This window comes from Podarcis erhardii (genome assembly GCF_964252035.2).
Source record: "Podarcis erhardii genome assembly, chromosome: 11".
Taxonomy (NCBI): domain Eukaryota; kingdom Metazoa; phylum Chordata; class Lepidosauria; order Squamata; family Lacertidae; genus Podarcis; species Podarcis erhardii.
In genome coordinates this window covers 11,849,491-11,863,527 of record NC_138501.1, presented here as the reverse complement: position 1 = coordinate 11,863,527, position 14,037 = coordinate 11,849,491, and the positions used below count along the sequence as shown (strand labels likewise).

At 40.7% G+C, this 14,037-nt stretch overlaps 1 protein-coding gene and 1 long non-coding RNA gene across 4 annotated transcripts in view; both read right to left on the bottom strand.

The window, feature by feature from the left end:
• LOC309352220 overlaps window positions 1-14,037 on the bottom strand; it is a 100,372-nt gene that overhangs the window by 22,013 nt on the left and 64,322 nt on the right. The window lies entirely within an intron of this gene.
• The window catches only part of SYK (spleen associated tyrosine kinase), a 36,727-nt gene that overhangs the window by 20,471 nt on the left and 2,219 nt on the right, over window positions 1-14,037 (bottom strand). The window contains exon 1 of one of the 3 annotated variants that reach the window (XM_081880464.1): window positions 10,484-10,563. The exons of the other annotated variants lie outside the window; for them this stretch is intronic. The gene's annotated coding sequence lies outside the window, so the exon portion shown is untranslated. Of the gene's footprint in view, window positions 1-10,483; window positions 10,564-14,037 lie in introns of those variants that run through there. 3 annotated transcript variants of the gene reach the window in all.

Sequence of the window (14,037 nt, the reverse complement as noted above, 5' to 3'; positions counted from 1 at the left end):
CCCATTGCTCTGCCCATTTCAGCAGAACTGAGACTTTTTGCCTATACCACTATATACTTACAGCTCAAACATACATGCTAGGTTTGCTACCACAAGTGCAACTGCCTTTTAAATCTTTCTAACTGCTGCTGAATTACAGGAAAGTCCATGTTTGCTTATCATACTGCAGCCCTGGTCTATGGTTAGACCAAAAAAACCATCTTATAAGCTTTGTTGCTTGTGTTATTCTCCACCCACTACTCTTTTTTTCTTTCTTTCTAGATTGCAATGCACTTTGATTATGCTTTTTAAAATTATTTTCATGTTACACAGGAAGCCACAAATGCTCAGCTCCTCAGCATTTAAGTATTTGTATCTCTCTGAAAGCGTCTAACCTGCCTTTCTGTTTCCTTCTGTGGCTAGTGGACATTCAAAAGTTGCCTACTTTAACCAAAAGACACTTTTTAATCAGTGTGCAAGAAAATGAGTGGAAGATAAGAGAGACAAGCACAGAACTATTGATCAATGAAACACCTTTCCCTCAGCAAAAACCAAGATATATAAACACTAACTTAAATATATATATAAGGGAAGTAACTGAGAATGAGACATATAAAAACAAGTGCCTAGCTTCCAGTCTCTAGTGAAACTGAGAATAAAAGGTACAATGGACCCTCCCTGTTTCCAAAATCAGAACTGTTTCAATGACTGAAAGAACAAGAAAGGGTCTGATAATAAAGTGTCAAACATTTAAAAATTCCCAATACAAGACTGCCTTCAGATGTCTTCTAAAAGTTGTGTAGTTCTGTATTTCCTTGATATCTGAAGGGAGGGCGTTCCTCAGGGAGGGCACCACTACCAAGAAGGCCCTCTGCCTGGTTCCCTGTAGCTTCACTTCTCACAGTGAGGGAACCACCAGAAGGCCCTTGGAGCTGGACCTCAGTGTCCGTGCTGAACAACAGGGGTGGAGACGCTCCTACAGGTATACTCTGTCAAGGCCATTTAGGGCTTTAAAGATTAGGTGGCTGGCAAGTGATTTCTTTCTTTCTTTCCTTTCTTCTCACCTGGCAGGTGAGTTGCCACTGCTACCTTGCTGCTGTTTTGTGAGCTGAAATATCAAATACCTCAGAGATATGATGCTGTTTCCTTTCCATGTGTATTATGCAGAAAAAGAAATGGGAGCCATTTCTTTTCCTGTAGAAGGTTCCTGGAAAGGAAACTGATTTCATTCTTTCCCAACAAGCGGCATTTGAGACTTCGTTCTGCAGTGCAGGCATGAGCTGGCAGTGGCAGCTCAGCTTTTGGCTTTCCTCTGGCTTAATTAGGCAAAAAAAGGAGGAAGGTAAATTTGCCTTTGCCTGCCTCATCCCATATGCCCACTATTGGGTGTATGGAAAGAGGATACCATCCCAGGAAGCCCTTGAAATACAGGACCCCTGGCCAAATGACAATCTTCTTTTTAATTCAATAGAAAAAGTTAAATGTTTCTCCAGGAATGTTAGAGCCCCCCGAGAATTTCAACGGTATCTCTTTGAATCCCAAGTTGTGTAAAATGATGGAATTTGGGGGGCACATTTTCCATATTACTTATGTCCAGACAACAGAAGGATCTGCTGGGAGGCATTATCAGACTTGCTGTTGTCACACTATGGGGTGGTAACAAGGATGGGTGTCAAAAAGCTCTATGGGTGCTGCTACCTTGTTGGAAATGGATGCAGGTTTGGTTGCTGACAGCACTGTATTATGGGTTCCTGGGCTCTGTCTATGTGTGTGGAGACTCTGCTTTCTACATGCTGCTCAAAAACTAAGGCTTCTCTCATTTTCAAGTGACATTTCAGTTTACCAGCCACTCACTTAACTGAACTGTACAAAAGAAGAAACCCCCCCAACCCCAACCCATGATTTAGCATGATGCAAGGGAAGAAAGCTGAATAGTTATACATCTGCAAGTGTCTGAAAATGTAAAGCTGGTATCTCTAGGAAGTGGTACATGTACATAAAAAAGGCACTAGAGTCAGAGCTACTACAGTAATGATATGCAAAAATGAAAAGCTCAGCTGTGTAATAAAAAAGTTAAATAGCAATAAGTTGCCCTAAAAATAACTGTCAATCCAATGCCCTGAATGTTTATGTTCAGCATAAATGAGGGGAAAAATATTTAGTATGCCAACATAGCACTTTTCCAGATGGATTTTAACTTTTAGACAAGAGGAGGAATGCAGTTTTCTAAGACAGCTTAGATAGGAATCAAGCTAATCTTTCACACAAAACATGAACTGAATAACACTCAAGTTGATACTTAACAACAAGTGTTGTTAATTAGGAAAAGTCAAATTATCTTCCAAATTTAGGTTCTCTCATCTCCACAAGAGAAGCAATGGGAAAATATATATGAAGGACTTGCACAATAAAATTAAACATCCCAGAAATATCCCATTGTTTTACAGCTTGTAAAAAATACAAAACTAGGGCAAGATTGGCAATGTGTTAGTCTGAGATGCTAAGATGGGGAAATGCCAGAGCCCCACTATAGATAAACAAAGGCCCAAATCGCATGAGCCAGTCCACTGAAAAACTTCAGGCAGGGGCAGCACATCCCAGAACTTGATTCTGTCACCTGCCATGCACATCAGTTTATGCTGTATTGCTGCTTACACCTCAGCCTCTGTACAGGAATGCATGGCTGAAGAGTCATTATGCTTGCTTGGTCTAGTAAAGAAAACAGACTGATCACCCTCTTGCCTGGCATCCTATAGTCTTTTGGGGGCACAGAAGCTAAGGGGACAGACACAGAGCTACAATGAAAGAGGAATAGCAAGGAAACAGAAGTCTTTTTTCAGTATACGTATGCATGTCACCTGCCACTAATTGCACATCCGTAATTTGCAGTGACCCACAGCAGTAATGTACCCGAAAAGTCAGTTTGGTAGCATTCGCTTTATTATAAAGAAATAAAGCAATAAATGAGAACATAAGAAGGGCATGCTGGATCAGGCCAATAGCCCATCTAGTCCAGCATCCTGGGCTGCATACACACCATCATTATTATTATTATTATTATTATTATTATTATTATTATTATTATTATTATTATTTTACTGCATTTATATACCGCTGTATATCTGGAGGTCTCAGGGCAGTTCACAGAACAAAATCAAAATATAAAACCACAAAATATATAATCAAAATAAAAAGAACAACCCAATAACGCCCCTCCCTCCAAAAAATACATTTCAAAAGGGCATAGGATTTCAATCAAATCAAACAAATGCCTGGTTAAAAAAGAACGTTTTTGCCTGGCACTTAAAGGTGTATAAATGAAGGTACCAGGTGAACTTCCTGGAGGGGGGGGGGAGTTCCATTTAAAGCACATTTAAACCCAGGACTCTGCTCCCCCACAAGAATCCTGGAAATTGTAGTGCTAGTAATAGTAGTTCTGAAAGGAGGTAACGCCAGATCCTGGGAGTCTTGGGAGAAGTTATGCGGCTCAAATGTATGGTTTGCATGCAACCCTGTTCTCACATTGACCAGCAAAATGCCCAGCAGCAGGAGATGAGAACAGTATTCTTCCCCAGTTGCTATACCCAGCGAATGGAATTCAGAAACATACAGTCTCCAGCAGTGGAGGTAGAAGAAAGGGACTGGCTCGTATCCATTGAATTTGTCTAATCTTTTAAAATCCATCCAAGTGGATGACCATCACTACCTCGTGGGAGTGAATTCCACGGTTTAACTACGTACTTCTGCCTATTCTGAATATTCCAACATTCAGCCTTACTGAATGTCTTGAAGTTAAAGTAATTTTTCAAAAGGTAAAAACTTTTCTCTATCCAATTTCTCCATACCATGCTTAATTCTACACATCTCTATCACGTTTGCTCTTACTTGCCGTTTCTCTAAACAAAAAGCCCCAATTGTTGTAACCTGTCCTCATAATGGAATTGCTCTGCCCCTGTGATCTTTCTGGTTGCCTGCCCTTTTCTGAACCTTTCCCAGCTCTACGATGTCCTTTCTGAGTGAGGTGGCCAGAACTGTACACTGTACTCCAATTCAGGTTGCACCATAGATGTGTAACATTAGTTCAGTGATGTTGGGCTGGAAGAGGTCACTACAAAGGAAGGACATACACTTGCTGTGTCATGTGAAAGTAACTCACTAGCAACACTCAGAAAATTATCCTCTTAGAGGTAGCTATGCAAAGACGCTTCTCACCCTGTCCAGATTACAGGTCGATAAATTTACATAAAAGTTAATGATAGATCTAGAAGCCACTGAACTTTTTACCAAATGTTTGAGCTGCAGCTCATAGGCAGGAATTACGCCAATCCAGTACATATCAGAGCAAAGTACAGATTGTGAGAAAATATGCCTTTAAAACAGGCAGAACTGAAACCTGTTTTTGTCTTCCCCTTTTTTCACTTTACCTCCTATTAATCACAGGCAGAATGACCAGTGGTGAGGGCTAGTGAGGCCTGTGGTCCAAAACAACTGGAGGACATCAAACTTGGGAAGGCTGTGCTGTAGAAGAGTTGGAGAAGGCCTTCTGGTCACCTATTCCAATGCTCTGCTCAGCGTAGAGAATCCAAAGCTTAAGACATCCCCAAAAGATGTCTAAGTCTAGTCTCAGCTTTAAGACCTCCAGCACGGGAGAGCCCATCAGCTAATTGATTTCATTACTGAGCTATTATTTCTGTGAAGATGCCTCTCCTAAGAGGCACAACTCTAACCCTCTCGTAACTTAAGCCCATTCAATCTAGTCATGCCCTTTGTCTTCTTCTATGTCACTAAGAGCCAAAACTATTTGAAAACGTTCTCTCTTGCTCATACTTCACCTGCTTAGTCTTCTCTGGGCTAAACATACCCAACTTCTTCACTCTTTCCTCCTAGGATTTGTTTTACATATCACTCATTTCTTGCCCTCCTCTACCCTGGTTCTGCTTTATATTCTTAAAACTGCAGTGCACTCATTTTTGTAAATCACTCTGAGATTCATTTTTCTGAGGGGAAGAGACTAATAAATATAACAGTAACAGTAACAATAGCAACAGCTTGATACAACACTTGAAGCTGACTATGCTGAATGCAAACAAAAAGTTATATTCAAGCCTTTATTGGCTTTAGTCTGCCTATGCTAATTATACTCTGGTCTTACAAGAATCACACTTTTTGTCAGTTTTTGAGAAACGCTTCCTGTGCTTCTCTGAAAATGTGTCCCCATGACCATACACATTTTTGCTCAAAGTGCTTCGCACAAGTCTAATACAATCACCATAACTCATAATAAAAATTAGATCTACAACATAAACACTAAGAATTAACTGCTAATTTGAAATATATCAAAAACTGAACACTTCATGTAGAATGTCCTAGGTTCATTTTTTAAAAAAATAATATTTATTCAAATTTTAAAGATTACAAAGAGAAACAATAAAAAATAAAAATAAAAAGACATAAGAAATACAAACATACATTAAAAAACAAACAAACAGATCAGACCTTTACCTAGCTTTCTTTCCTTTACTTATTTCCTTGACCTCCTCACACCTCCCTTTTTTGTATTCTAGTTCAGTTAGATGTTTCAGCAAATCCTTTCCAGCTTTGTTTTTATCCTAATAATTTACCTTAATATACTGTAATTCTCAACTTTCACCAATTTACTAAATCAATTTTAACCTAATCCTTTATATCATTTCTGCTAAAACCACATTACTTCATTCCAACAACCTTCTAACATTCCTTAATTTTGCAATGTTTCTGTAAATAAACTTTAAATTTTTTCCAATCTTCTTCCACCGACTCTTCACCTTGGTCTCGGATTCTGCCAGTCATTTCCGCCAGTTCCATATAGTCCATCACTTTCATCTGCCATTCTTCCCGGGTGGGTAGATCTTGTGTCTTCCAATACTTCCAATACTTCGCGATGAGTATTCTTGCTGCTGTTGTTGCATACATAAAGAAAGTTCTGTCCTTCTTTGGCACCAATTGGCCGACCACGCCCAAGAGAAAGGCCTCTGGTTTCTTCTGAAAGGTATATTTAAATACCTGTTTCATTTCATTATAGATCATCTCCCAGAAAGTCTTAATCCTTGGGCATGTCCACCAAAGGTGAAAGAATGTACCTTCGGTCTCTTTACATTTCCAACATTTATTATCGGGCAAATGATAGATTTTTGCAAGCTTGACTGGTGTCATGTACCACCTGTATATCATTTTCATTATATTCTCTCTTAAGGCATTGCATGCTGTAAACTTCATACCTGTGGTCCATAACTGTTCCCAGTCAGCCATCATGATATTATGTCCAACATTTTGTGCCCATTTAATCATTACAGATTTAACCGTTTCGTCCTGAGTATTCCATTTCAACAGCAAGTTATACATTCTTGACAAATTCTTAGTTTTGGGTTCTAACAGTTCTATTTCCAATTTTGATTTTTCCACCTGAAAACCAATTTTCTTGTCCAAATTGTAAGCCTCCATTATTTGATAATAATGAAGCCAATCTCGTACTTTGTTAGAATGTCCTAGGTTCAATCCCCAGCTCTCCAGGTGAGATTTTGAATGCCCCCTGTCTGAAATCCTGAAGAGCTTCTGCCTGTCTACTCTGACAATACTGAGCCAGATGGACTGATGGTTTGACTCAGTGTAAGGCAGCTCCCTATATTCCTACAAAGCTTACCAACAGTTCTAATTAACAGTATACAATACCTTCACATCCCAAAGTAGCCACAAAGTTGGTGGCATTAGTGCCTAGCACCTACCATAACATTTATATCTTGACCTTAATGTCCAGAAAGCCCCTTTGGAGTTTTTCTTGCAGCAACTTCCTTGTGAAAACTGTAGAGCAGGACAAGGCAGGTGGAAAGGCAAACACTGTTGTGGTTAAACAAACTTAGGCTAAGCTTTACCGCACATGAAAAACTTAAAACAAATCCTTATTTCCTGATGAATAGCCTTTGGACTATAATGTAACTTAAATAGAAAACTATCTTTAGAAAGATTTTTCCTCCAAAAGCATTTTATTTTAAACATCTGATTTAAATAAAAAAAATTATATATATACTGTATCATTGATTTTTATCCACCCTGATATGCAGCATCGGCAGAGGTGTACCTAGGCTCCCTTCCACCCTTGACAAGGAGATGTATCAGCACCCGCCCGCCCATCTCCAGAAAAAAAAAAAACATGATGTAATTCAATCATCACAAATGACTTTTGAACTGGACATTTAACAGCATTCTACTCAAAAGTAAATCCAACCAAGTTCCGTGGGGCTTGCTCCTATGAAAGTAGGTACACAGGACTGCAACCTAAATCTGGCAAGTAAGAGGCAGGAACTTCTGACAATACCTCACTTGCCTTTTCATTACTTCTGTCAAGGAGCCAGCAGAAAGGCAATAACTTGGAGGTTGCGCCCCAGTGCATCCTTTACTCTGCTTAACTCAATGGCCCTTGCTCTCTGGGGTAAACTTGCAGTGGCGCACGTGCTGGAAATTGGTCAAGCCGGGAAAGAAACCAGGAAAAAGCAACTTGGCTACTGTAAATTAAGAGCCTCTGATGTTTCTCAGTTACAACATCAGCTGAAAGGCTGCTTTTGGGGCAAGCAGGGGGATCAGAGGGTGGGGAGAAGCCCTCACAGGGGCAGGTAAAGGGACCCTGCAGCTGCCGAGACAGCCCACACCGGCATCCAGATTCCTCAGCTGAAGTTCCGAGAGGTACAATTTTTGCGCCTTCCTCCTGGCCTGCACCCTTGGCAAAGACCAGCCTTACCAACCCCTAAGTACTACTCTGATCATTGCACACCCAAACTTTGGCCTTGTTCAGAACTTGGATGAATGCATGAGGCTCAAAGTAAGATTGTGTGTGCTCAGCCTTCACATGTTCAGTATAAGGTTTGAAACCGCCCCATGTGTACGACTGTAAATGCAGCAGGCTCTTTCTGTGCAGTCGGGAAACCTGTGTGCACAGCACAGGCATGGTTTGCATGCACAGGTGCTCTTTTTAATCCTGTGCAATGAATGTATGGTCAAGCATATGCAATCCCACTTCCACATCCTTGACTACTATCTGAAAGGGGCTCCTATCACTGGCACTCACTTCAAGATCTGTTGTATTTAAATTCTTTTTTACTGTAAGCTGCCCAGGGAATTGTAAATAAATAAAATGTCCTCCACTCAGTGAAGTGGCTTTAATTCTTGGATTTCCTCTGCTGCCATATAATCTCTTCAGCTGCTAGCACAGTTCATTGAACTTATTCTTTACCGTGTTTTGACAGGGTCCACACACTAGGAATGCAATAGGATGTGGGGCAATTATAGGAAAATCTGGCAAAAGTTGAGCAGAACTGTTAATACTATTCCGTGCAACCCAAATCTCTGAGCAGCAAGAGACTCCAGGGGTTCCAATGTTTACTCACTGTTTCGTTTTCTTAGAATGAAGGTCAACTGAGCCTGTGGTGTCTTCAGGCTATATGGTTTTATTTGCACACATACACAACTTGAGCATAGGATGGAGGGGATCAAAGAATTAACACTCCAACATATCTTGCTTCCCCATTAGGTGCTCAGGGAAGCTCCAAGTCACACAAACACCACTCTGGAGATTGTTTTTCTACTTTACAAGGTAATGTGGCTTCCAACTACATAAGCAGGGGTTAGTCCCCTTTGTCTCTATGGCGGCAGGGCAACCTTGTCTGCCCAGTTCAGTGGCTTCTTCTACTAGTTTCTAAACCTTACATACACAGGATCATAGGATTGGAAGGGCTCCATGGGTATCATCCAGACTGACCCCACAACCTATAACACTATGTTTAATTTTGCACCAAAACTGGGCCACCAAGACAGCAGTAGCAGAACAACTTCATCAAGCTTCCTTGCATCTTAATACATTTCCAACAGACACCATTTTTATAATGTTCATTGGGCACCAGTGTGCTCTGAATGTCATTGCCGGTTGAATCAATTTCAAACAAAAAGTCTAGATTGGACATTTCAGGGCTATTGCTCACTGTAGAGGCCTGAGCGGGGTTTCCTAGTTCCATCTTCCATGGTTACTGTTGAGATCTTTGTGTATCTGTAATCTTCCCTGGGGGAAGGGTTAATACTACCAGTGAGGATGGGTTAAACATGCCTTCAGTCAAATTCAGAATCTCCTGTTTTAAAGTTTTAAACCCACAATATCAAGTGATCTGGTCACAGATCTCTTATGTCAGGTGTGTGGTCAGGTCCTCAGATCCATGGAGGAAAGTGTTTTCTCCTAGATGGAAAGCTGTAGGTTCTACAAACCAAAGGTAAGCCATATTTATAGCAATGGAATTGAATGAAGTCATATTGACAGCAGTGGAGGTGAACTTTACTTAAGCTCCATATATTTCAATAGGGGTTACTTGCTAATAATTTTTGCTGGATTTGTGCCAGCTGTTCTGTTCCCCTGTCTTTCTGCTTTCAAACTGTACCTTTCTTGTCAATGCTAGTAGACAACCATGTGGAATATTATGTAGAAAGGAGCTGTATCTCCCTAACCCGAATCAATTATGAAATGAGACATCTCTGGTTGAGTACCAGCCTCGTAACTATCATATTTGTTCATCTGTGGATCTATAATGTAACATACCTGAAACTTGCTGTGCTATTTTTCACTCATGCTTGTGTCTAGACCTCTAGGAAATTTTGTTTAGGGGAGTATTTTCTGTAGAGCCCTATAGTACAGTGGACCCTCCAGATAAGAACTTAATTCATCCCGGGGGTCCCTACTTACCCTGAAAAGTCCGTATCCGGAGGCGCCGATTCTGCACGCATGCGGCACGATAGAGTGCTTCTGCACATGCATGTGCGGCAAAACCCGGAAGCATACACTTCCAGGGCTGCTGCGTTTGAGGTACCACTGTATATAGTTAGCAATCCTACTAGAAAGTATGCTAAATACCTTTATTAAGGTTTCTAAATGCAGTGTTTAAAATGTTTATGTACTTACTGTTTAAAATTGTGTAATTTTGTAATAAGTATCTTCCTAGTACAATGTTAATTCTATCCCTTCCTTTCAACATTGTTCCCTTTATCTCTGGGATTCATGCCAGCTTAAACTAAATACAGTAGTTGTCTCATTATTATTTTTTCTAAAGTGGCATTGGATAAATTTTACAATACTTCTATCACAATGGAACAAAGGTCATTCTGTTTTTCAAAAAACACAAGTGAAAGCTTACTAATTTTTTGCCAGTCTTTTTTCTTTAACAATCAGTATTAAAGGTTCCCCTCCTCCTTTCTTTCTGCTGTTCCTGCCGTTGTTGTAATTTGTTACGTGCATTATGGCCACTCTTTATATTGCAACTTTTACAGATGGAGAAGTGAATCCTGTAACTGGCCCTTTCGGTTTTGAAAAGCAGATTACAATAAATACAAGAAAGCCCATTAGAACAGAACTAGGCACCCCCTGCTGAAGTGACTATCTATCTATCTATCTATCTATCTATCTATCTATCTAATCTCCAATGATGTTATTTACCTGTTTAATATGCTTGTATCTCAAACTCCCTCTGGAAAGCTCAGAAGAGTTCACTCGAGTTTCCTGGTTAGTAACTTGTCCAGGTTCTGGCCAAGTTAAGACTGACTTGGGAGGGGCAAATAACCTCCGTTGTTAAATGCAGAATATTTGCTCCTCCCATCAGTAGTGTTCTAATTCTTGAGTTCAGTTTTTATTTTGACAAGGAATAAAATTATACTGTTTAAACATATTCACCAACATTCAGCAAGAAAGATCTACATGCAGAAACAAGATTTCTGCACACTGATTTCTATCTTCTCGGTTTGGAAATCATAAACAGGATAATGCACATATGCACTGTACTGTTCAGGCAAGACTTAATTGCTAGATGTCTCTCTTGGTGCAAACTGGGATTTACAACCCCATCTGGGACGTCTAGCTACATTCTATCTTTTATTCGTTTGTTGAAGACATTTATATATCACTTAATTGTTCGCATTTCATGGCAGTGTACATAAAAACAATCTACAGAAAACAAACGCAGGACAAATACAGGATAATAAAACATTAAAACTTTATCATAAAACCTGGTCTGCTGGAAGAAGATAGACTTCGTCATGCACCTGAAGCTAGGAAGGAGTGTGCCTGTCTAATTTCAGCTGGGAGGGAGTGCCACAGGCTTGGACACAGCACACTGAATGCACATCTAGTAGTTATGAGCTGTGCCTCTAAATCACTGGGAACCACCAACAGAGATTCCTGCATAGATCTTGGTAATTGGGCCAGGATATAAAAGATCAGGCAGTCCTTAAGATCTACTGGACCCATATTGTGGAGGACCTTGTAAATTAATATCAGAACTTTGAATCTGGCTACCAGTAATGCATGAACAGCTAGTGCAAGCTTTTAAGCACTGCAGCTGTGTACTGGCCATGGTCTGTCTCCACCAGCAGGCTAGCTGCTGCATTTTGCACCAGTTGTAGCTTCTGTACTGGGTGCAAGGGTAACCCTGTATAGAGCACATTGCAACCATCAAGTCCTAAGGTTTACTTATATATTTTATTATTGCATTTATAAAAAGCAGCCCAGTAATATCACCATATTTTTCCGTGTATAAGACAAGTTTTTTTGCTATAAAAAAATGGGGGTCGTCTTGTACACGGAACATGGGCACCTGGGGGAATTTTTTAAAATATTTAAGCATGTGTCTGGGATTTTGGCTTGGGCAGGCTGAGGCGGTCCCTCCTGCTACCACCCCACCTTTCTCTCTCTCCCCGCCCCGCCCCCCAGCTGCTTGCTGGCGACTGGCTCACCTCCTGAAGCCCCCGCTGGCTCGGCCACCGGATCAAGAGCAGCCGCCGCCGCTGCGAGCGGCTTCAGCTACCTCTCCGTGCTCTTCTTTCCTGTTTTTCCTCTTCCCCTCTCGAACTCCCACACTGCCCCCAGCCCACTCACCACCTTCCTCAGCTCAGTTTGCTCGATGGCAGCTGCTGCCTTCCCCCAGCTCTTCCTTGGCATCCTGCTTGGGAGCAGCAGCTGCCACCGAGGGGGAGCGTGTGGAGCCCCAGTCACTGCCTTTGCTTCTGCACCACAGTGCACTGCATGCACCTCATGCTGGAAGCTTTGAGGGCAATTGCCTCCCAAAAGATCAACAACTTGCCACCACCAATCATCCAGATTTTCACTTCTATTTTAAGGTTTCATTTTCTTAATTTTGGGCTAAAAAAATAGGGGTCGTCTTCTACATGGGGGCATCTTATACATGAAAGAATATGGTATGGTGGCTTACATGATACTATTAAAAACACAATATTTTAAAACACCCCAACTTCCAGAATAAAAGCTGCTAGCAAATAGAAAAACAGAACCAGTGGTTCAAAACACTAAACTTAGTTTGTAAAAAAAAGGTCTGGAAGACAAAACCTGGCACCCAAATGGCCTTGAAGAAAATAGAGTGGTACCTCATGGTTTTGTGTTTTAGTGTAGTTTTCTGATACAGTGGTACCTCGGGTTACATACGCTTCAGGTTACAGACGCTTCAGGTTAGCTAAAGTGGTACCTCAGGTTAAGAACAGTTTCAGGTTGAGAACAGACCTCCAGAACAAATTAAGTTCTTAACCCAAGGTACCACTGTATTGTGGCTCTCTTGAGGGAGCACATTCTCCCTGGTACCACCTGTTTCACTTCATGGGTCCTCTGAAGAGGATCTTAAGGTCTGGATAAGTATATATGGGAGTAGATGATCTTTCAGCTATCCTGGTCCCAGCCTGTTAAGCACTTTAAATGTTAAAACAATGACAATGACTTTGGTCCAGAAAGACTAAGAGCCTGTTTAGCTGTTAAAACACTGTTGTGATATGTTGAAATTGCCAGCTCCCAGTTAACAATTTTACAGCACTGATTTGAACCAATTGGACCAAGGCAGTTCCATGATGATATTTTAGTTGCATTAGACTAAATAATTGTAGGTCACTTTGAGTTTACATATTGTTTTTAAAAAGTGACCAATATGTCCAATAAATAAAAACATACAGAAATAAGGGCATGGCTGAATTAGATGGTTTATTTCTTCACACAAGAAGCACAAAGGAGTGGGGGGGAGTCAGCCCTGAAAATATTTCCCTGTTTATCACACTGAATGCATGTGGCAGAAGTTGAAAGTTTCATAATGGAGTGTGGCTAACCCAAATGCACCTTCTAAAAATGATGCATTTGATGTTTCACTTCAAGCAAACTTCTACAATGTAGAAACAAACATGATGTTCCTTTGCCCCAGTAGTGAAACCTGAATTCTGTTTTGCATTCAACAGTCTTAACCAAATTAAAGTCTGCACAAGAGTGTTACAAAAGACAAGCTTGGGTCCCCCCCCCATGTCCAGCTCCCCTTCCCTTTCCCCCCAAACTGTACCATACTGTTATTAAAATAAAAATATTCATGCTTCTTTCAAAATGAATAAACTGCAATATTGTTGAGACCGAAACCAAGTGAAGAAATTATGAAATCCTTCCAAGCATTTAGTTTTGTTTTGTTTTTTGCTCAGATTTTGCTATAGGGAACTACAAGGAGGAACAACCAAAAAAGGAATGACCACAGACTTGCACAGAGAAAAAGGAATGGCTGCAAGAGGGGGTTTTTTTGCTTTGTTTTTTGTAGCATGTGTCCTTATTGCTTTTATTTATTTACTTATTGAATTTACATACCACCCTATACCCGGAGGTCTCAGGGCAGTTCACAGAACAAAATAAAAATATAACACTACAATACATATAATCAAAATAACAACCCAATAACACTCCCCCCAAAGAACATTTTAAAAGGGCATAGGATGTAAATCAGATCAACCAAAGGCCTGGTTAAAAAGGTTTGGGTAGGTAGCCGTGTTGGTCTGACGCAGTCAAAATAATTAAAGAATTGTCCAGTAGCACCTTAGAGACCAACTAAGTTTGTTCTGGGTATAAGCTTTCATGTACATGCACACTTCTTCAGATGTTTTTGCCTGGCACCTAAAGGTGTATAATGAACGCACCAGGCGAACTTCCCCGGGGAGAGCATTCAACAGACCGGGAGCCACTGC